The sequence below is a fragment of the Oryx dammah genome, unplaced genomic scaffold, assembly GCF_014754425.2.
Source record: "Oryx dammah isolate SB20612 unplaced genomic scaffold, SCBI_Odam_1.1 HiC_scaffold_17, whole genome shotgun sequence".
NCBI lineage: Eukaryota > Metazoa > Chordata > Mammalia > Artiodactyla > Bovidae > Oryx > Oryx dammah.
The window spans coordinates 79,204,202-79,228,804 of record NW_024070201.1 but is presented as its reverse complement, the minus strand read 5'-3'; the positions used below and the strand labels follow the sequence as shown (position 1 = coordinate 79,228,804).

Sequence of the window (24,603 nt, the reverse complement as noted above, 5' to 3'; positions counted from 1 at the left end):
GCAGGTGGATTCTTTTACCACTGAGCCACCAGGAAAGTCCATATTAGATGTTAAAGGAATATTAAAAATACATTTCATCTTGCCTAAAAGCACAGTTTAAGGTGTAATGGGAAAACTTGTAAAAATAAGAACAATGAGATTCTTATTGAACTAGAAAAATATGAAGGGGCTGAGGGAGCATAGAAGAAGGAGCTTCATAGTCATAAGAGGGACAGATTACCAGGGGAGGCAGGAAAGATATGCTTACCTTTTTACATTGTGTATTTCCCTCTTCATATTAAATCACCTACTTTCGTGCATTCCTCCTTGAAAATATGTGAAGAGCAATAGTGAACCGGCCCAGGATCCATTTCAAATACTTATTCGATCTTCCTTTTACTGTTTCCCAAATGATGGCCTTACTTGGCGCCTGGCAGAGGTTAGATATTCAACAACATCAGATTATTTGCTGAACAGAGAAACATTTTCTGTGACTTATAAATAGTTACTTAATTGGGGCTTTGTTATTAAAAGGAAATAAAAACACCTAGTTCATGGGATGTAAACTTTATTTTGGTAACATAACATTTTCTAGTATCAAATTAAGAGAGAAAGAAAGCAAGAATACAAGAATGACTTTGTTTCTTGACTGAATGTTAAACTACTCTTGGTAAGTGTATTAATACTAAGCAGATGAGTAATTTATTCTGCTGTTTGTTCTCCAAAATCTTAGAAATGGCATTTCCATGTTGAGTGACTGCTCATCCACTTTTATTTTCAAACTTCTAAGCTGTTTTCCCATAAATTTTATTTTCATATGGGATTCTGAAAACATTGTATATGCAGTGAGTTTCCATAATAAAAGAATCCTGGAAGAATGGTAAGCTTGCCCTTTAAAAGGCTCACTCTGCTGTCTCAAGGCCACCCTGTGACATCACAGGTGGCAGGATTGCACCAGGGCTGCTTGGCCAGTCCACCCATTTCACATGCTTTAAGGTAAGCGAGGAAGCAGTATGTATTCTATTCTGAACCTCTTATTCTTAATCACAACCAATGATTCTGATTGCTATATGTTTGGTCTTGAGTTAACAACAGGGAGAGAACGCAGATAACAAATGGAAGTGACATAGAAATAATTGAGGAATGAATATGAAGTTTCTATTTCCTTTTCTAGTTATGTAAGCTTTCTCTACTTCTGGGAGTTTTAATCATTATCGTCACCATCATTATCTAAAACTTTACTTCGTTTTCTCTTGCCACTGAATTAAAAAACGTATATTACAATACTTTATCATTTCTGGGCTCCCCTGGTGGTTCAGATGGTGAAGAATCTGCCTGCAGTGTGGGAGACCTGAGTTTCATTCCTGGATTGGGAAGATCCCCTGGAGAAGGGAATGGCAACCCACTCCAGTGTTCTTGCCTGGAGAATCCCGTGGATGGAGGAGCCTGGCGGGCTACATTTCATGGGGTTGCAAAGAGTTGGACACAAGTGAGCAACTTTCACTTTATCATTTCTACCTTGTCATTAAAAAACTTTTTATTTAAAATGTGTCAATAATACAGGGATGAAAAACTGCACAGAGTGAAGTAAGTCAAAAAGAGAAAAATAGATTAATGCATATATGTGGAATCTAGAAAAATGGTAGAGATGATCTTATTTGCAAAGCAGAGACACAGATGTACAGACAAATGTATGGATACCAACAGGGAAAGGAGGGATGGGATGAGTTGGGGGACTGGGCTTGACATACATACGTTATTGACACTGTGTGAAAAGCACATGTAACTAATGGGAACCTCCTGCACGGCACAGGGAGCCCCACTCATGGCTCTGGAGTGACCTCCGTGGGAAGGAAAAGAGGGCCATGTGTACATGGATAACTGATTCACTTTGCTGCACAGGAGAGATTAACACAGCATTGTAAAGCAATTATGCTTCAATGAGAATTAATTAAAATGAAACTAAAACAAAACAAAAAACCAATCAACTTCACTGAAAGTATTTTCTAAAATTTCAAACATAATCTTATGGCCTCAAGATCTCCAGAGTACCGGTCCCTTCAGGACAAAGATGGCAACATAAACCACAGAAATACCACAGTAACTAGTGTTCCCAAAGAAATCTCTGTTTAACTTCTTGAGATATAAACATGTTATAAATGCAGCTGATCCACTCATTTGATCTCTACTTAAGGTGTTCTAAAGACATCAACTTATGATTCAGGTCTTACTGTAGGGACATAGTCTGGATCTTGTGATCTCACTGGGGACATTGATGGACGGTATTGAGTAAATACGATTTTCCCTTTCCTAGTACTCAAATGACCCACTTTCAGGAATAAAAACAATGTCTTAGAATATTAGGTTACTTTTCTTTCAGTGTGTTTCCTACCGTGACTACTGCTCCCTTATTTGGAAAACATGGTCCCTATCATATAAGGAGAACAGCTAAAATTACCTCGTTTTACAATGAGGAAACTGATGACACAGGGAAGCTGTGAATATGCAGGGGCAGAGCTTGGAATGACCCAAGTGCTTCATTCAAGTTTAATAATCTTACTATTATAATATTTATTAGGATTGTCGGTGTTTCTTCGGTTATTTATAGAAACAACTTAGCAAAGAAAAATCATCTGTTATTTTCTCCCAAGTTAATGTAATAATGAAACACAGTAAAAATGTCATTTTATTTTTTTAGTTCATCATAAAGGTCTTTTGAAGACATAACTATGAAAACCATCAAAGCGATCTCAGAGTGAAAAAGTGAGGAATGTTTTTCTTATCACTTATCAAAATATTCTCTTATTTTAAATAAAATATAGTCATAAGCAGTTATAAAACATGCAGGACTAGACACATAGTACATGGACTATCAGCTTAAAAATTGGGCAGAACAGCAACTCTATAAACAACTTCATGATGGAAGTGACTTTAATCAGTGGAGAAACCATTCAGTTAATAGTGTTGGGAGAGTTTGGAAAACAAAACCAAAATTATCTCATAATTATACTTGACACTGTGTACTAAAATACTCCAGAAATTTCAAATGTAAATATAAAAATACAAAAGAATTCAAAGAAAATATTAAAAAGACTTTTGGATTGTGTAAAACAATATTTTTTGTGTGTAATACCAAAGTCAGGTACCATAAATATCATAGAAAATTGAGTGAAAAAAGGGAAAGTGTTAGTCGCTCAGTGGTGTTTGACTCTGCAATTTCATGAATTATAGCCCAGTGATATTGTACAGGAGACAGGGATCAAGACCATCCCCATGGAAAAGAAATGCAAAAAAGCAAAATGGCTGTCTGGGGAGGCCTTACAAATAGCTGTGAAAAGAAGAGAAGCGAAAAGCAAAGGAGAAAAGGAAAGGTATAAGCATCTGAATTCAGAGTTCCAAAGAATAGCAAGAAGAGATAAGAAAGCCTTCTTCAGTGATCAATGCAAAGAAATAGAGGGAAACAACAGAATGGGAAAGACTAGAGATCTCTTCCAGAAAATTAGAGATACCAAGGGAACATTTCATGCAAAGATGGGCTCGATAAAGGACAGAAATGGTATGGACCTAACAGAAGCAGAAGATATTAAGAAGAGATGGCAAGAATACACAGAAGAACGTACAAAAAAGATCTTCATGACCCAGATAATCATGATGATGTGATCACTAATCTAGAGCCAGACATCTTGGAATGTGAAGTCAAGTGGGCCTTAGAAAGCATCACTACAAAGAAAGCTAGTGGAGGTGATGGAATTCCAGTTGAGCCGTTGCAAATCCTGAAAGATGATGCTGTGAAAGTGCTGCACTCAATATGCCAGCAAATCTGGAAAACTCAGCAGTGGCCACAGGACTGGAAAAGGTCAGTTTTCATTCCAATTCCAAAGAAAGGCAAAGCCAAAGAATGATCAAACTACCACACAATTGCACTCATCTCACATGCTAGTAAAGTAATGCTCAAAATTCTCCAAGCAGACTTCAGCAATACGTGAACCGTGAACTCCCTGGTGTTCAAGCTGGTTTTAGAAAAGGCAGAGGAACAAGAGATCAAATTGCCAACATCCACTGGATCATGGAAAAAGCAAGAGAGTTGCAGAAAATCATCTATTTCTGCTTTATTGACTATGCCAAAGACTTTGACTGTGTGGATCACAATCAACTGTGGAAAATTGTGAGAGAGATGGGAATACCAGACCACCTAACCTGCCTCTTGAGAAATCTGTATGCAGGTCAGGAAGCAGCAGTTAGAACTGGACATGGAACAACAGACTGGTTCCAAACAGGAAAAGGAGTACATGAAGGCTGTATATTGTCACCCTGCTTATTTAACTTCTATGTAGAGTACATCATGAGAAACGCTGGACTGGAAGAAACACGAGCTGGAATCAAGATTGCCGGGAGAAATATCAATAACCTCAGATAGGCAGATGACACCACCCTTATGGCAGAAAGTGAAGAGGAGCTAAAAAGCCTCTTGATGAAAGTGAAAGAGGAGAGTGACAAAGTTGGCTTAAAGCTCAACATTCAGAAAAGGAAGATCATGGCATCTGGTCCCATCAATTCATGGGAAAGAGATGGGGAAACAGTGGAAACAGTGTCAGACTTTATTTTTGGGGGCTCCAAAATCACTGCAGATGGTGACTGCAGCCATGAAATTAAAAGACGTTTACTCCTTGGAAGAAAAATTATGACCAACCTAGATAGCATATTCAAAAGCAGAGACATTACTTTGTTGACTAAGGTCCGTCTAGTCAAGGCTATGGTTTTCCTGTGGTCATGTATGGATGTGAGAGTTGGACCGTGAAGAAGACTGAGCACCAAAGAATTGATGCTTTTGAACTGTGGTGTTGGAGAAGACTCTTGAGAGTCCCTTGGACTGCAAGGAGATCCAACCAGTCCATTCTGAAGGAGATCAACCCTGGGATTTCTCTGGAAGGAATGATGCTAAAGCTGAAACTCCAGTACTTTGGCCACCTCATGTGAAGAGTTGACTCACTGGAAAAGACTCTGATGCTGGGAGGGCTGGGGGCAGGAGGAGAAGGGGACGACTGAGGATGAGATGGCTGGATGGCATCACGGACTCAACAGACGTGAGTCTGAGTGAACTCCGGGAGATGGTGATGGACAGGGAGGCCTGGCGTGCTGCGATTCATGGGGTCGCAAAGTCAGACACGACTGAGTGACTGAACTGAACTGAACTGAGTACCAGTTTTGGAAAAGGAAATGGCAACCCACTCTAGTACTCTTGCCTGGCAAATCCCATGGACAGGGGAGCCTGGTGGGCTGCTGTTTTGGGATCACACAGAGTTGGACATGACTGAAGTGACTTAGCAGCAGCAGCAGCAGTACCAGTTTTCAGACAACAGTTTGGCAACATCTGTGTGTTTATGTGTGCACACATGTATGTGCAGAAAAAATTGCAAAAATACATCACAAACTATCGCATGTGCTGCAAAATTGGATCCTCAATGTATTTTTAACTAATTTTATAGTTTCTTATATTGACTATGAATAATTTTTATCCAAAAATATGAAACTTTATCCAAAACAAACAGGTTTCGTGATATTAAAATAGACAATCTTTACAACCCAAGAATCTTTCTGCAGTTTGAAGAAACTTCAAGAAAATGGCTGCAGAAAGGAACAATACAACAGTCACCAAATTTATCCTCTTGGGATTTTCGGATTCTCCCAAGTTCCAGATCGCGCTCTTTGCCGTGTTCATGGGGACTTTCGTCTTGACAGCAGCCTGAGACCTGGGTCTCAGCATCCTGATTAGGACGGACTCCCACCCACGTACACCCGTGTGCGTCTTCCTCAGCAACTTATCCTCCTGAGATTTCTGCTCTGTCACTTCCACAACCCCCAAATGCTCTCGGACTTCTTCAGGAAGCCTGCATTCACCTCCTTTCCAGGGTGCGCCGTGCAGCCCCTCTTGTTCTCTCGCCCGGGTCTGACTGAGTGCTGTCTCCTGGCAGCCATGGCTTATGCTCGCTACGTCTCCATTTGCAGCCCTCTGCTTTGCACAGCAACCATGTCCCACTCTCTCTGCGTGCAGACGGTGGCAGGATCGTGTATAGCTGGATTCCTTGGCTTGCTCATTCAGTTGTGTGCTTTACTTCAGCTCTATTTCTGTGGACCAAATGTTATCCATCACTTCTTCTGTGACCTGCCTCAATGATTAGTCCTCACCTGCTCTGAAACCTTCTTGCTACAAGTGATAAAATTCATGATAGCAGTGATTTTTGCTGTGATCTCCATCTTAATCATCATGGTATCTTACAGTTACCTCATTGCCACCATCCTGAAGATCAGCTCTGTTGAAGGCAGGGCCAAGGCCTTCAACACCTGTGCTTCCCACCTGAGAGCAGCAATCTTTTTCTCTGGATCAGGCCTCTTCGTCTACACGCACCCCAGAGCTGGCAATTCTCTGGGCTATGACAAGATAGTCTCAGTCTTCTAGACAGTGGTGATCCCCATGTTGAATCCTTTGATTTACAGTCTGAGGAACAAGGAAATCAAAGATGCTCTTACAAGGTGTAAGAAGAAGGGAATGTTTTCCCATTGTCATGGTTAACTAAAGGTCTGGGAGCCTCATGACCTGTCGACTAGAAGTTTCCAGACTATGCAAGAGAAATGAATTTAACATTATTCAACAGTTTCAAGTGAGTCAATCCATCTAAATCCACACTGGCTCAGTGCCGTGCAAATCCTGCAGTTTCTTTAAGTCTTGATCATTGACTCTCCTTTCTTACACCAGCAATGACTTCACAAAGCACTTAATATATTAATTTTTATGTCCATATAACCTTCAATTTCTCAGTATTTGACCCTTGCATACTCTTTCAGAGTTTCAGACTGCAGGCTGGAGGGGATGGGAGTAAATACAAGGTCAGGAAAATTTTTTTCTCATACACAACATTGCAAGTAGAACAATGACCGCTTTGTCACAGCCTACAAACTCTCCAGGTGCCTACGCGATTCCAGGTGATGAAAACACGGACGTGGAGAGAAGCATAACTTTACACTTTGACATAACTTGCCTGCCATGGAAAACACCATGAGCAGTGTAGGCTAGAATTTGTTTTCTGGGTTACAGTTTTTAGCACCTAACGTCAACGGTTGAATGAACAAGGGGATTTCCATGCTACTATGCTGACCCAGGAAAGCTAAAATACAAAGAAAAGAAGTGATCTTTTGAATTCTGAAGTACATTGACAAGATTCTTTTCAATATACTTTCAAAAGTGAAAGTTGCTCAGTCGTGTCCGACTCTGCGATCCATGGACTATCCAGCCCATGGGATTTTCCAGGCCAGAATACTGGAGTGGATAACCTTACCCTTCTCCAGGGGATCCTCCCAACCCAGGGATTGAACCCAGGTCTCCCACATGCAGGCTGATTCTTTACCAACTGAGCCGCGAGGGAAGCCCAATTGAAAAGATCGCATTTCTGTTATTATGGCAGACTGAATGGTATAGATGTACCCCCCACTGTAAAACAACTAAAGACATTGGACAGAATGGTTTTAGAAAATATTTTTAAATACACTTATGAGCAGGCAAGGAAAGAAAAGGAAATCTCCAACTTTCAAATATAAAGAACAATCAGGAATCCTGAGAGTAAAGGCAGCCCTGCATATGACTTTCACATTGGGGAATTTGCTGAACTCTAGTGATATTTGGCTTGTTTGTTTGTTTTTACTTTTTACTGGCATATAGGCAGTCAGTTAAGAAGATTGTGATAGTTTCAGGTGAACAGCAAACGTACTGAGCCATACATTCACATGTATCCATTCTCTCCCAAACTATCCTCCCACCCAGGCTGCCAGAAAACACGGAGCACAGTTTCCTGCATTATACGGTAGGTCCTGGGTTATCCCTTTCAAATACGTACCCCAATATGCACATGTCCATCCCAAGCTCCCTAACTATCCCTCCCCGCATCCGCCCTTTCCCTGGCAACCATGAATTCTTTCTCTAAGTCTGTGAGTCTCTTTCTGTTTTGTAAGCATGCTCATTTGTATCATTTCTTTCTAGATTATGCAGGTAAGAAACGTCATATGATATTTTTCCTTCTCTGTCTGACATACTTCTTCATTCAGTGTGACAGTCCATGGCACTACAAAGTGGCCTGTGTTTCGATAAGCACACAAGAGAGACTTGGGGAGAGAGAGAGAGACCAAGCCCAAACTCTCAGGGAGCATTTAACTGGAGACCCAGACATCCATACGAGAGTCCAGCAGACTAGACTTTGGTACGAGAGGAAATTAAGGGGAAAAAAAAAAATCCTATCTCAGGAAAAAGAGATCTTAACTTTCTGAGGCTTTGTAGTCACACACTCTCAGGGAGGTTTGTGGTCTGAATTTACACAACCAGTGTAGATAAAGGAATCTTACCTGAGAATTAATTTTAGAGCAACCTCAGCTTGTTAGTACCCCTAAGTACCAATCAAAAGCAAATGCAAATTCTCTCAGGCTTCTTAGGAGAAAATCTGAAACTGAAATTCAGATAATTCTCCCAAACAACTTTCTGAAGAAAAGCAGGTCGCACAGATCTTAAAGTACAGAAAGAAATAAGACCTAATGGTCGGTCATGTCAAAACTATGAAGAAGTCAGGAACAGCAACTATCTCAATACACAGATAAATTATAGACGGCTGGTCAAGGATAGGAAGGGGAACTGAAAATATCTTTAAAGATCAGGAGAATGAATGAGGCTTACTGAGGATTTCTGCGTCTGGCAATGTGCTGAATTATATACTAGAATGACCCTCGTAAGTAAAACAACTGAAACGCTGAATTTGAAATAAAATCATCTTTTAAATGAACTTCCAGTTGACTTCATGAAAAGGAGGAATAAGCTAAGCCCTCAGATGAAGTGAAACCAGGAACCCAGGAAAGTAAACAAGCACTAAAAATAGCTTTCACCTTGGAGAGCCGGCTGAGAGCTGGCCCTGACTTCTGCCACACGGACTGCGAGGCTGCTGAGGATTCAGAAGACTCAGCTCACGTCCCCAGTGAACTGGAAGGCTACACCCTCAGGATAAAGTGGCAAGGATCCCACAGGTAACGTTCAAGAACAAAGAGAGCAGTTCAGGGGGAAAATAAAGCACAAGCACAGACAAAGTCAAATACAGAGTCAAACCCCTAACACTGAGAACTGGCAGGGGGAGAATAGTCCCTATAAAACAGATCTGCAGGATCTTCAGATGCTGGCACTATGGGTAAAGAGGATAAGTCAGGTAGGACTAGCTATGGCCAAACACAGACTCAGTATCAGTCAGACTTCCCAGGTGGCGCAGTGGTAAAGAATCCGCTTGTCAATGCGGGAGGCGCAAGAGATGCAAGTTCGATCCCTGACCCAGGGGATCAACTTGATCCCCTGGAGGAGCAAATGGCAGCATGTTTAAGGACTCTTGCCTGGAAAAGTTTATGGATGGGGAGCCTGGCAGACTACAGCCCAATAAACAGACCTGCAACATCTTCAGATACTGGCCTTCTTGGTAAAGAAGATAAGGCAGTTAGAACTAGCCACGGTGAGACACAGATTAAATCTCCCCTCAAAAGAGATAGTCCCTCTTCAAAGGGAGAAATACTGAGAACAGGTCAGAGACCCAGTGACTCTGAGCACTGAAAGCTGGGGGATTAAAAGGCAGAGGATTGCCATTTGCTGCAACATGGGAGGAGCACGAAGGCACATGCTGAGCGAGTAAGTCAGAGAAAGACGAGCACATGTGGTCTCACTGTGGGGACTCTAAAAGCAAGTGTCTGCAGACACAGAGAGTAGATTGGTGTTGCTGAGGCACGGAGTGGGTGTAGGCAAATGGGTAAGGAGAATTGAAAAGTTAGAAATCCCTCTTGTAAAATAAATAAGTTATGGGGATGCAGAGCACAGCATCTGGGGGCGGGCATGGCAACCCTCTCCAGTGTCCGTGCCTGCAGAATCCCATGGGCAGAGGAGCCTGGTGGGCCACAGTCCATGGGGTGGCAAAGGGCCGGACATGGCTGAGCAGCTGGGGAGGGAGAGAGAGAGAGAGAGCGCAGCCCAGTGACTGTATTACTGCACTGTATGTTTAAAGTATTGTTAACAGTGTTATGCCCAGAGTCCGAGTCCCCAAAACTGAGAGAATAAGACGTCCACAGCAATGCAAAAGCATGAAGGGGTTTTATTTCTAGCTCGAGCTAGGGCTCCCGCCACATCCAACGCAGTGGAGTGGAGCAAGAGCCCTGAGCCCAGATTTACAGCAGTATTTATAGGTTTAGAACAAAGACAGAGAGTTTGGCAAGGGCTGATTGGCTGCAGGAGTTTCCTGGTATTTACTAATTGGCTAATCTTTATTGGCTGCAGGGGTTTACTAATTGGCATTTGTTAGCTCCCAACAACAGAATAAATCTTAAAAGTTTTCATCACAGATTTCCGCGCTGGTCCAGTGGTAAAGAATCCACGTGCCAGTGCAGCAGACATGGATTTGACCCCTGGTCCGGGAAGACTGCACATGCCACGGGGCAACGGAGCCCGTGTGCCACAGCCACTGAAGTCCACGCACCCTGGAGCCTGCTCTGGAAGAAGAGAAGCCGCTGCAGCATGGAGCTGGTGGACCCCAACTGGAGAGTGGCATCCACTTGCTGCAGCTGGACAGACCCCACACAGCAGCAAAGACCCCAAACAGTCAACGGGAAATGAATTAAGAACACTAAAAAAGCTTTCATCATAAAAGTTAATCTGTAGCTCTGTGGTCTTCGATGTTAACTGGGCGCTGTGGTGAGCCCTTCACCATGTATACAAACGTTGAATCATTATGCTGTACCACCGAAACGAGTATGTTATGTCAACGATGTTTCCAAAAACAGCGAAAGGGGGTTGATATATCCATGCAGTGGAACGTTATTTGGCCACAAAAAGGAGTGAGGCACTGACATTCGCTACCACGTAGATGAACCTTGGAAATGCCGCGACAAGTTGAAAGAACCGTTACCACGGACCGCGTGCTGCATGGTTCTGTTTCAACGAAATTTTCAGAACGAGCAGATCTATAAGACAGAAAATAGATTATGGGGAAATTAGCTAATAATAATAATAATAGTGGTTGCCTAGGGATAAGGGGATGGAGAGGAATGGGAGGTGAATCCTAGTGAATATACATGAAAATATTTGATGAAAATTAGATTGTGGGGATGGTTGGAAATCTCGGTGGATATACTGAAAGTCACTGAACTGAATGCTTTAAAAGGATGAATTTTATAATATGGGAAATATACCTCAGTAAGGCTGTATTTTGTTTGCTTGTTTTTTTAAAGAAAGAGGCTGGGAAGTACGTGTGACCAAAGGCGGCATTCTTGGGAAGACACTCTGTGGTGGGTATTCATTAAAGATTTGGTAATGAAAGAGAAAAAGCGAGTGAACAGGGAAATTAAAGGTCCTAAGAAAAATTTTTACATCAAGCAAAATGCTAGCCTATCTCTGTTTCTGAGTAAAGCGACCATACAAAAGAAATTGCCCTTCTGAGGTTCGATTCCTGGGTCAGTAAGATCTGGAGAAGGAAATGGCTACCCACTCCAGAATTCTTGTCTGGAGAATCCCATGGACAGAGGAGCCTGGAGGGCTAGGCTTCGCCAAGGGATCTTCCCTACCCAGGGATCGAACCCACGTTTTCCGAATTGATTGGCAGGTAGATTCTTCACTACTTGGGCCACCAGTGGAGATGTCTTGTTAGGCTTTCATTAGCCAGTAGAGGGCGATCCATCTCAAGACTCTGCTGTCACGGAGGCCTTAACGCAAGACCAGGAGAGCAGCGGACTGATCTGACCAGTGAGGATGCTGACTTAAGTGTAACTGCTTACAGTTTGTATCCACAGACGTTTGGTCTTCGTGACAGCTTGGCTTTGAAGCCCTCGTTTTACAGATGAAAAAGCAGGACCTCAGCACATGTTTGCAAAGATGAGCCAGGAAACGGGCAACAGACGAGGGAAAGGGCATGCGTGTGCAACTACGTCATCCAAGGGAACGGAACTTTTCATTAATTCTTACTGGGGTACAGTTGCTTTGCAATGTCTTGTTAGCCTCTGCTGTACAGCCACGTAAATCCGATGTGGCTTCCCTGGTGGCCCAGCTGGTAAAGAATCCGCCGGCAATGCAGGAGACCCCAGTTGGATTCCTGGGTTGGGAAGATCTCCTGGAGAAGGGATAGGCTACCCACTCCAGTGTTCTTGGGCTTCCCAGCTGGTTCAGCTGTTAGAGAATCCGCCTGCAATGTGAGAAACCTGAGTTTGATCCCTGAGTTGGGAAGATCCCCTGGAGAAGGGAATGACTACCCACTCCAGGATTCTGGCCTGGAGAATTCCACGGACTGCATAGTCCACAGGGTCGCAAAGAGTCGGATACCACTGAGCAGCTTTCACTTTCTAAACAGGAACATCTAAGTATATATATGTATAAACCCAAGGGGACAAAATACTACGTCTTCTCCCACAGGGCTCCAAACAGGATGCTGTTTCTCCCAATAGTTGCCACTTTAGCTGGAATTATCTCTTCAAATATCTTGGCACGCATGTCTGAGACAGGCTAAACACACCCACCTCTGCTTTGTGTCTAGGAGACAGTTATGCTTCTCTTGAATACTGCCGCTTCACCCCACAGGTCCACAGCCTCTCAGTCTCTTACACCTGTGGATGAAGGTAATAAAATTCTCACTATGAGAAAATTCCTCCTTGAACAAAGCAGCAAGACCTTTCTAAGCAACTTCAACCTATTACCTCTCATCTGCAAAAGGGATGTTGAAGCACCTCCCACCCTCCTTCATAAGATGCAAGAAGTGCGGACACTCTATTCAAAGAGGTGTGTGCCTGCTCAGTTGCTTAGTCATGCTCAACTCTTGGCGACCCCATAGACTCTAGCCCACCAGGCTCCTCTGTCCACGGGGATTCTCTAGACAATACTGGAGTGGGTTGCCATTTGGTGGGTAGAGCTAAAAAAAAAAAAAAAAACACCAATATCTTCTCCCACCCTGTTCAGGAGGAAGACAATAAGCAAAGAGCCCAGGCACATTGTGCCCAGGTTCTGACCTACAGAACTGAGAGGTAATATACTAGGCCTATAATTTTAAGCTGCTAAATTTGTGTTAATTCATTTACACAACAATGAGAAATGAATATCTTCATTTAATTTTAGTTTGCTTCTCTGAAAAACTACCCACCTCTGAGCTTTGCCGCTGATACCCTGATGAAGCTTTAAAAGTTCCCGTGTAGAATGTCCTGTCCAATTCAGAAAACAGTCTCTGAGCATCTGCTTGGCACTGGCACTGGGATGTAGGGAAGCTTAAACCCCGAGGGGCCTCAGAGAGAAGTAATACAGGCAGACGCGCAGCTGTTATCTGAGTCAGAAAGCAACGGGTGCCACGCAGGATTAGCAAGTAGCAGCTCTGGGAGTTTAGCACAAGGAGAGTCCACACCCAGGCAAAGGTAACAAGAAAGGCTGCCTGGGGCTGGCTGCGGGGAATAAGACAGCCGGTCAGCAAAAGACGGGAGATTCCATGCAGCCACGAACACCTTTGTGGGGTTGTAGACCTCATTTATTTTTTATTTTTTAGATTTGATTTATTTTTGCTGCTGCCGCTAAGTCACTTCAGTCATGTCTGACTCTGTGCGACCCCATAGACAGCAGCCCACCAGGCTCCCCCGTCCCTGGGATTTTCCAGGCAAGAACACTGGAGTGGGTTGCCATTTCCTTCTCCAATACATGAAAGGGAAAAGTGAAAGTGAAGTCGCTCAGTTGTGATTTATTTTTATTGGAGTCTAATTGCTTTACAATGTTGTGTTCCTTTCTGCTGTAGGATGAAGTGAGTCAGCTGTACGTATTCCTATGCGTCCTGGCTTCCCTCCCCTCCACCATCCCACCCTGTAGGTCATCACAGAGCACTGACCAGAGCTCCCTGAGCTTTTCAGAAGGTCCCCACCAGCTGTCTATTTTAAACTAGGCAGTGTACGCACGTCAGTCCTAATCTCCCAACTCGTCCCAACCTCCCCCTCCCCCTCTGTTTCCAAATGTTTGTTCTCTACATCTGAGTCTCTATTCCCACCCTGCAAATAGGTTCCTCTGTACTCATTAAAGAAAGCTGGCACCGAATCCTTTTGAACTCTGGTGCTGGAGAAGACTCTTGAGAGTCCCTTGGACTGCAAAGAGATTCAACCAGGCCATCCTAAAGAAAATCAGTCCTGAATATTCATTGGAAGGACTGATGCTGAAGCTGAAACTCCAATACTTTGGCCTCCTGATGCGAAGAGCTGACTCACTGGAAAAGACCCTGATGCTGGGAGAGACTGAGGGCCGGAGGAGAAGGAGATGACAAAGGATGAGATGGTTGGATGGCATCACCGACTCCATGGACATGAGTTTGAGTAAACTCTGGGAGCTGTGATGGACAGGGAGGCCTGGTGTGCTGCAGTCCATGGGGTCACAAAGAGTAGTACACGACTGAGCGACTGAACTGAACTGTGCTCATTTAAATAGCTGATCTCATCAGCACCCCACGACTGAGAACAGTACAGGGAAAAAAAGAAGAAAATCACGGGGGGTGGTCGTAGGGGCATCTTAGGGCCAGAGCAATGGGCAGAAGCACCCGGGAGGATTTGAGGAACAAGAAGTCACCACAAGTAGGTTTGCTGAGAGTTGCCCAGTAGAAAAGCAGGAAGTTTTGGTCAAGGGGAATTTAGGCTTTGAGATTAGAAAACTTAGTGGTCTCCCATTATGGTGAGGTCTAGGTTGGGGCTGCCACATGGTGCTACTGGGGTGGCTAGAGGTGGAAGTCAGTGGAGATCTAGAGGTCAAGACAGAGTGCAGAGAATGTCAAGACATCAACCTGAAAACCATCTGACTTATCTTTCTGGTTGTCCTTGATCAGCTCAGTTCAGTCCCTCAGTCCTGTCCGACTCTGCAATCCCATGGACTGCAGCACGCCAGAACCCCTTGTCCTTCACTATCTCCCTGAGTTTGCTCAAACTTATGTCCATCCAGTCAGTGATGCCATCCAACCATCTCATCCTCTGTTGTTCCCCTCTCCTCCTGCCTTCAATTTTTCCCAGCATCAGGGTCTTTTCCAATGAGTCAGCTCTTTCCATCAGATGGTCAAAGTGTTGGAGCTTCAGCTACAGCATCAGTCCTTCCAGTGAATATTCGGGTGTTATTTCCTTTAGGATGGACTGGTTGGATCTCCTTGCAGTCCAAGGGACTCTCAAGGGTCTTCTCTAACACCACAGTTTGAAGGCATCAGTTCTTCAGTGCTTAGCCTTTTTTTTAGGGTCCACCTCTCACATCCATACGTGACTACTGGAAAAACTATAGCTTTGACTAGATGGACCTTTGTCAGCAAAGTGATGTCTCTGCTTTTTAATAGGCTCTCTAGGTTCTGGTAGAGAGAATGAAGACCAATTCTAGATTTTCAAGACCAATGAATGATTCAGCAAAATAGATACTTGATGTCCCATTGTCTCCTCATTTCCTCTCCCTCTCCAAACCATCAACATCCACGTAGCCTAAAATGTTCCTTATTCATCTGGGTTTTTTATGGCTTCATAGACAAGGCCTTTCCCACCATCTGGGCTCCAGCTGGAGAGCCCTCTCCAGAGAACATCTATCAGCCTGACTGCCTGAATCCAATCCCAGCTGTCTTTGCTCCTTGGAATTCAGCCCACTGACAAACTGCTACTTTTAAACTCAAGCAAATTCAGAGAGGTTGTACATTTGCCAAGCAACATCAGCTCTGGGTCATTTTAAGGTCTGTTTTTAAGGGACAGCTCCACATGGCAATACACAGTTAACTGGATGCGTGATTTCTAGTGGCTCCATGCTTGTGTGAATTCTGCGCCCCAGAAAAACTTCTTTAGGGAAGTCTGGGGGTGGGCTCTCTCAGCAGGGGATACCACAGCAATGTGGCTTCCCAGAAGAGCCTCCATCCTTGCCAGCACTCCAAACAGGATCAGAGTCTCTAAGAGAATAGACAATAGATGCTGTGTGTGTCTGAAGGGCCACATCTGCCTGACACATGGAGTTGGGAAACTATTTTCTAGGTTTTACCATGCTGGTTTATAGGTCTATTCTAAGACTGCATAATGGATTTCAGAGAATACCTTCTCCCTTTACCCTGGATCCCCCCAAAATAAACTTCTCTGTTATTTGGGGGGCTTCCTGGTGGCTCAGCTGTAAAGAGCCTGCTTGCCAATAAATGCGATGCAAGAGACTGCAGGCTCAATCCCTGGGTCCAGAAGAGCCCCCAGGGAAGGAGATGGGAACCTGCTCCAGTGTTCTTACCGGGAAATTTCCAGGCACAGAGGAGCCTGGCAGGCTGTAGTTCATGGGGATGCAAAGGGCTGGATGCAGCTGAGGAGGCACACGCGCACGCATGCATGTTATTTTCAATGAGCTAAAACAGTTATGGGCAAAGGCAGACAAGACCAGTTTTAAGCAAAAACGTAATAGTCCTCTCATGGTGTCCTCCGTGCCGCCGCTTCCCTGTTTAAGCCCCTCCCTTCCTGATTCTGGGTTCCCTGTTCCTCCCATCGTGCTGGCCTCTGTGGTTCTCATCCAGCCTTTCTGTGTCTCTCATGATGGGAGGCACAGGCTTAAATTTTGGTTCTGCCCATGACTAGCTGTTCTGTGAGCAGCCACGACTGAGGGCCACTGCTGCAGAGAACTCCTCTCCAGGGTCCTTCCTTCAGTCTGCAAATCCATTCCAGTTTCTCCACCTTGAGAATTCTTTCCCTTGACATTGCCAGCTGTGGCTCCTGCTTTCCCATTCCTTTCTCTTCTCTTGCTGCTAAACTGGGAGCCCCTGTGGAACCCCACTCTAGACACCCCATCTGGGACTGATAGGCTCCTATTGAGACTGTGCTTGGAAGATCACCACTTTCTTCTTGCCCCATCCAAAGGCCTTTCATTCATATTTTTTCTTTGACTTCCAGGACAGGTTCCCCAAGCATCACTGGGTGGTAAGGGCTTTGAGGATCAGGCTGAGAAACTTGAATGTCATCAAGCTATTAATGAATGGCAGTACTGATGAATATTCTTGGGCAAGGCATGACATGATTGGACCTGTATTTAGGGAGGTCCTTCTTCAGGTTAAGGAGGAAAGGGTGAACTAGAGAGAGTCCGAAGGGAAAAAGAAGGCAGATGGAAGACTTTGGTAGACCATGAACAATCAGGTTCAAATGGTCTGACAAAAAGGGGCTGGTACGGAGATGCCTTGAAGGAAGAATTTGCTTCTATTGATGATCTGCTTATTCTGCAAGTATCAAAAAAAAAAAAGAGTCCTTTCTGAAATTTTGCCTTGAAAAGGAAGAAGGGAGGTAGGCAGGGATTTTTTAAAAATGCCACACTCTTCCAGTATTTCAACCTTATACCCTTCACTCTGCAACGAGGAGTAAAAGGGTAGAGAGGTTTGGGGATTTTATTCACATATCTTTTTAATCTAGAAATGAGTAACTACATACAAACTACTGCATTGCCCCAGTATTAAGCCTTAAAGGGTCCCCAAGAATGTAGGTCGTAGGCTAAGAGCTGGGAATGTCGGGAAGGGGTGTGATTTTTTTTAACTTCACAGTGGGAGGTTTTGACCCTGAAAAAAGAGCAGTGGGTGGGGTCTGGGAGTGGAGACGGGAAAAGGGAGCAGATTTTTCTCATCTGGACGCAGCTTGAAGAGCTGCCAGCAAAAACAGGGTGCAGCTGCCATCTTGCCCAAACCCTCGAATGAGGCCACAGGGCCCCATGGGTTTGCACAGTACCCACTTCCTTCTGGTTTTTTTTTTTTTTTTTTGCATGTTCTTTTACCAGACACACAAATAGACTTTAGATCTTTCCAAGTGGGACATTCCATAAACCATAAACAAAGCATGGACATGAAGGAAATCTGGTCTTAGTCAAAGACCAAACTATTATTTTTGCATTAAACTCCCTGCACATAGATTTTTTTTTTAAATGAAGTCTGTAAGTGATGCTCCCCATTGCCATCCATTTCTCAAGTGCTCATGTTGGCAGGGCAGGGATCGCGGGGCGGGGCAGCGTGCAGCCGTGGGGTATGGACTGAACATGGACTTTGGACTCTGGAAGACTTTAGTGCAAATTCCAGCTTTACCACAGCCTCTCTGCATGACCTTGTCAGGCACTTCTCCAAAATTCCATTTTCACATCTGAAAGTGCATTTAAGAATGTTTTTCACTGGGAGCTACTATGAGGATGTTGCAAAATAAAGGATATGAAAGGTGCGATCCACACAGCCAAAAATGGTAGTACCTGTTGGTCTTCTTTCTTCTTCCTCCTTATTGTACAAAATCATAGCGTTTAGAATTTTAAAGAACCAATAAGGTCAACTAATTCAGATCCACTCTGTCCCTCTCACTGTTGTTGTTCACTCCCTAAGTTATGTCTAATTCTTTGTGACCCCATGGACTGCAGCATGCCAGGCTCCTCTGTTCTCCATTGTCTCCTGGAGCTTGCTCAGATTCATGTCCCTTGAGTCAGTGATGCCATCTAACCATCTCATCCTCTGCCACCCCCTCTCCTTTTGCTTTTAGTCTTTCCCAGCATCAGGGTCTTTTCCAGTGAGTTGGCTCATCAGGTGGCCAAAGTATTGGAGCTTCGGCTTCAGCATCAGTCCTTCCAACGAATAATCCGGAATATGCTCTCTCTCATAGCCTATTCATTTGACTTTTTTCCAGTTTTATTAAGATACAAATGACATGTAACTTTGCATTAGTTTAAGGTGTACAGCATAATGGGTTCGTATATGTATATATTGTGAATTGATTACCACGTAGGTTTATGTAGTTAAGATACATCAACTCACATAGTTACACCATGTTTCTCATGAGGAGAACTTTTAAGGTGTACTGTCCTAGCAACTGTTAAACATATGATGTATTTTTGTTAATTTTAGTCACCATGATGTACATCTCCAGAAATTATTTCTCTTATTGCTGCAGTCTTGGTCACCTTCACCTATTGCCTCTGGCAGCCACCAATCTGATTTGTGCTTCTATGAGTTTGCTTGTTTTTAGATTCCATGTGTAAGTGAGATTATCACTGTCTTCTCCTCCCTTACTTCTCACTCACTTCTAGTGATGGAGAATTTACTCCATTCCAAAGCATCCACTCTACCTTTGGACTATCCTATTTGTTTCCTTTTAATCTCTCTGTCTCTTTCTCTCCTTCAGTTTTACTCATTCAGTCCTAACTCCAACCCTTGCAGTCATCCAAAAGATATTTTTACACTGAAGAAGTTCTGTAAAATATTTGATGCTACACAAAGGTGACTGTAGTTGATGATATAGTTACCTATTTTGAAGCCAAAAGCCACTCTTGGCTTCCCTATCTCTGCTGCTGCTGCTGCTAAGTCACTTCAGTCGTGTCCGACTCTGTGCAACCCCAGAGATGGCAGCCCATCAGGCTCCCCTGTCCCTGGGATTCTCCAGGCAAGAACACTGGAGTGGGTTGCCATTTCCTTCTCCAATGCATGAAAGTTAAAAGTGAAAGTGAAGTCGCTCAGTTGTGTCCAACTCTTCTCGACCCCATGGAATGCAGCCTTCCAGGCTCCTCCGTCCATGGGATTTTCCAGGCAAGAGTACTGGAGTGGGGTGCCATTGCCTTCTCCCTATCTCTAGGGAAACCTTATTGGACCCAGATCAGGGACTAGAAATATAATGGAAGCAGGGCCAATGGAAATCAACTCCACCAATCAAAGCTGGGATCCTTATCAACTCCACCCAACCAAAGCTGGCATCCTTTTTTTGGGCGGCCAAGTTGCTAATCGATTCTCTCTGAGACCTGTCATACCCCTTAACTAGAGCCCCAATAGTACCTTAGAGAGTATGGGTCTTCCTTTAGAGTCCTGTTGAGTTCTTCCCTTGGTGGCCAATTTAAAGTAGCTACATTCAAATTTTATTTACTTTTTTGACCAACACCACAGTGTTCCAGGTGCCAGCAGAGATGAGTTTTATCCTTGCTACAAGCTTCTGATATTCGATATCTGACTGAAACTCAGAGTTTAAGGAGTTTTAGGTGAGTCTGCTCTTTGCCTTTCTTGAGAAATAGTTCGCAGTGAATCCTTGAATGTCAGAATAGGAGGGTTGGAAAGACCCTTGAAAATGGGCAAGGTGGAGGGGTGCTCTTCCCTCCTGCTCTGACTTTAACTAGAGGAGCTGGACTAGACCTATTTTATAAATCTGGAATTCTACAGAAGATCTCTTTTTTAAAAAGTTTCTGCTACTTACTAATGGAAATTAAGATGGAAAGAAAGAAGGAAGGGAAGCGGAGTAGAAGACAATGATCTGAGTTAATTTTTTGTATAGGCAGGAGATAAGAAGATTAAGATCCAGAAAGGCAAATATCTTTTCCCAAGGTCACATAGCCAAAAGGTAGGAGCAACAGGACTCGCCTGGGCAATTTTGTTTCTAGCCTATTCTGGACTCATGAATATGCGCATGTGTGTGCCCACAATGTAAACATATCATCTCTTGGATCCTCTCAGGGATCACTGAAACCCCAGGTTTTAGAATAAGGTAAAGTAGAAAGGGCTACTCCTGGAAAATGAGATTTAGGTTCTAATTTCACCTCTGACACCAAACAACTATATAGTCACTCTCAGACCACACAAACTAATGTGTGTGTGTGTGTATAAATGTGTATATATATATGCATATTAGTTAAATAATTATAAGACAATTTAATGTATGTCATATATTCTATTTCTTTATCTTCACCTTCAGATAATTCAGGTCAAAGTAACCAGGTAATCGATATAGTAATCATATAAAATAATTGGCAGTCGACGTGTATCCCACTCTAAAAATGTAATAGACTAGATATCTTAGAACCTTGAGGCTGAAGTAGCAAGAATCAGGATGAAACTTGCTAAAACATACCTTTGACAATGACTGAATGTGACAGATGGAGCGGCGAGACGAGTTGTCTGGCGAGATGTGGTTCCTTACTGCAGAATGAATGACGTCATTACATCTCCAGGGTGGGTTTGTTTCTCCATCTACCTGTTTAATCTGAATCATCACCAGCTTTCTTGCGGGCGTTGGAGGCAACTTTCCAGTCTTCCTTCTCAGCCTCTTTCACTTTCATCCGCCTTTTCCACTGCTTCTGCTCTGCTCTCAGTTATATTGTTAAATTAGTATTTGACATCTAGTTCCCTGTTTACAGAAAAAGTTAAATTTAAAAAACAAGCAAAAATAAAATGTTCTTGCTTTCTCTTTTGGCCATAGGGAAAAGGTCAAACTCCTTATCATGATATTTATTCAACGAATATGTATTGAATACGTACTTTGTGCCAAGCACTGGTCTGGGTGCTTGTGATACTTCAATGAACAAAAGAGACAAAAATGCCAAAAAATCACAAACTTCATTGAGTTTACATTCTTGTGGAGGGAGCGAGACCATTGGTAATCAATAGGCAATGAACTACATGCTATGCAGAAGGCGAGCTGTGTGTATGTGCCTAGTCACTCAGTCGTGTCTGACTCTTCGAGACCCCATAGCCCACCAGGCTCCTCTGTCCACGGGGATTCTCCAGGCAAGAATACTGGAGTGGGTTGCCATGCCTTCCTCCAGGGGATCTTCCTGACCCAAGGATCAAACCTAGGTCTCCTGCACTGCAGGTGGATTCTTTACCATCTGAGCCACCAGGGAAGCCCAGAAGAGGAGATAAGTCTTATCAAAAGAACACAGCAGGGCAAAGGGGACAGAAGTCCAGAAGGGGAGAGAAGGTTGAAACTAAATGTGAACATGTAAATCTATATATACAACTATACATATATAGTATGTGCCATTATATATGCAACAAATGTAATTATATAGATGAAACATTTCAACATATGTCTCATCATCTTCACTTTTGAAGCCCTTTCACAGTTTGGTCAGCCCCTGCCGTCTCTCAAAGGTAGACTTAATTATCTTCTTTTAATTCTGATTACTCTGTACTTCGGCCATGCTAACACTTTAAAGGTTCCTCAAATGATATGTTCTCCTGTGCTTTTGCAAATGTTTTTTTTTTTTTTTTTTTCCATTTTTAACACAAAGCTCTTGAGCGAACCACCTGTCAACCACTCACACACAAAATTTCCATTCTGGTGACTCCTCACTGTTGGAGTCCTCGAACGCAATTCCTCTCAGACGCTGTGCCCCAGACCCAGGGCACTGGACAAACACTGCTCTCAGCACACCTGACGTCCTGGGGTGTGATCCGCTTATCTCCTGGCTGTCTCATGCAATATGTTGAATATTCTGAACTTAATAGCAATATTTTATTACTTTCTACATCATCTTCATTTCTCTGTCAAACACACAGTGTTGATAACATTGAGTGTAAACATTTCACAGCATGGAGCTTTTTTTCCTTACCCTTTCTTTAATTTCTAAAGGGGAAGCCAGTTTTTCACATCCCTAAGTGCTTCATTACTCTGCTTTAAGGAAAAAGAACATCTTGACTCCATAAAGCCTGGTCAGAACAGACCATGATGATAAGAAACGCAAAACGGCCTCTCTAGGAATTTCTTTTCGAAAAACAAAAAATCTAGTATAAATCTGAGTGGCTCAATAATCGAATCACAAAGCTTGTTGTTCAGTCGCTCAGTCGTGTCTAACTCTTTCTGACCCCATAGACTGCAGCACACCAGGCTTCCTTGTCCCTCACCAACTCCTGGAGCTTGCTCAAACTCATGTTCATTGAGTCATTGATGCCATTCAACCATCTCATCCTCTGTCATCCCCTTCTCCTCCTGCCTTCAATCTTTCCCAGCATCAGGGGCTTTTCCAATGAGTCAATTCTTCCCATCAGGTAGCCAAAGTATTGGAGCTTCAGCTTCAGCATCAGTTCTTCCAGTGAACACTCAGGACTGATTTTCTTTAGGATGGACTGGTTGGATCTTCTTGCAGTCCAAGGCACTCTCAAGAGTCTCCTCCAACACCACAGTTCAAAAGCATCAATTCTTCAGTGCTCAGCTTTCTTTATAGTCCAACTCTCACATCCGTACATGACCACTGGAAAAAGCATAGCTTGGAGTATACTGACCTTTGTTAGTAAAATAATGTCTCTACTTTTTAATGTGTAGTCTAACTTTGTCATAGCGTTGCTTAGAACAACTGAAAAAAAGGGGGAGTGGTATTTAATGGCAGTGCTATGAATAACTGCCTTTGATAAAGCTGTGATGTGGACAGTGAAGGTGATGATCCAGATAATGAAACATGCCAGTCTATTCTGGGGCCGGTCAATTTTGCATAAACAAATGAGACCAGGGTGACGATAAGCTTTTGGAAAAACCCAACAAATGCTGTAGAGGGGATTTCTGCATTGGGTGGAGGTAGGACATTTGCCTTTCACTGTCTCTTGGGGCTCTGAGGGTCTAGGGTTCCATGGCAGAACCAAATGGTTTCTTTACCTGGATTTTCATTGCCTCAGGAATCGCATTTTGGGGCTCTGAAGGCAGCAGAGAGAAGAGATGGCCCTGGGGCAGAACATCAGCCTGATGACCAATTTCATCCTTGTGGGATTTTCAGAGCCTCCCGAGCTTCAGGTTGCCCTCTTCCTTCTGTTTCTGGGGATCTTCTCCGTGACTCTGGCGCGGAACCTGGGCCTCATCGACCTGATCGCGGTGGAGTCACACCTCCACCCCGCCATGTATTTCTTCCTCGGTAATTGTCCTTCATAGGCCTCTTGTGTATCTCCTCCATAGCCCCTAAGATGCTCTGTGGCTTCTTCAGGGAGCAGAGGAGGTCCGCTCGTGGCTGTCCGCCCAGTTTCTCTTCTTCGTCGGGACGGGAGGCGCGGAGGCCGTCTGCAGCAGCGTTGGCGGCCGGCCTGCTCACCGCCATCGGGCCCTCTGCTCTGCGCGGCCTCGGGACGCCCCGTCTGTGTGCGGCCGGCCGGCGCAGCACACACTCGAGGTCTCCTCGCCGGACTGGTCCAGACCAGCTCTGTGTCCGGCTCCAATTCTGCGGGCCGCGGGCCATTCCCCTCTTTTTCTGGGACCTGCCCCCCGCTGCTGGTCTCGTTCCGGCCCCTTCTGCAGCCAGGGAGTGGCCTCGCTCGTTGTGTGTGTGGTTGGCGGGACATCAGCTCTTGTTGCCTTGATTTCCTATGGCTACCTCACCGCTGCTGTCACAGGATCCGCTCAACCCCACAGTGGACCAAAGCTTTCAGTACCTGTGCCTCTCATTTGACCACGGGGACTCTCTTCTGTGGCCCTGGTCTCGTCCCATGTCTCCACTCCCGTGTTGGCTACTCACCGGGCCAATAATGGTGTGTCCTTGTTCTATGGAGTTGTGAGTCCCATGCTGAACCCCATCATATACAGTATGAGAAACAAGGACATAAAAGATGCCTTGAAAAAATTCAAGGAAAGAAGCTGATGTCCACTCTGTGTCTTATAGTTCCTTGAATTAAAAAACAATTCAAATCTTCCTATAGGTACCTTGGCATAAAAAATAAGTGGCCCACTTATTATTAGTCATAATAGGAATCTGAGTAATAAGTTAAGGAAGCTACTTCAGATAAGACTCCCAACCTACATGGCTACTGCATAATTAGGCCCCACAAAGATTTGTTTATGCCTTTTACTCTTCTGGTTATAGACTGATGGGGT

The 24,603-nt window shown here is 44.0% G+C and overlaps 2 pseudogenes; both read left to right on the top strand.

Annotated features, from left to right (window-relative positions):
- Positions 1–5,600: 5,600 nt before the first annotated feature.
- On the top strand, positions 5,601–6,550 carry LOC120876025 (annotated as a pseudogene).
- Positions 6,551–23,460: 16,910 nt separating this feature from the next.
- LOC120876024 lies at positions 23,461–24,370 on the top strand (annotated as a pseudogene).
- The last annotated feature ends 233 nt before the right edge of the window (positions 24,371–24,603 follow it).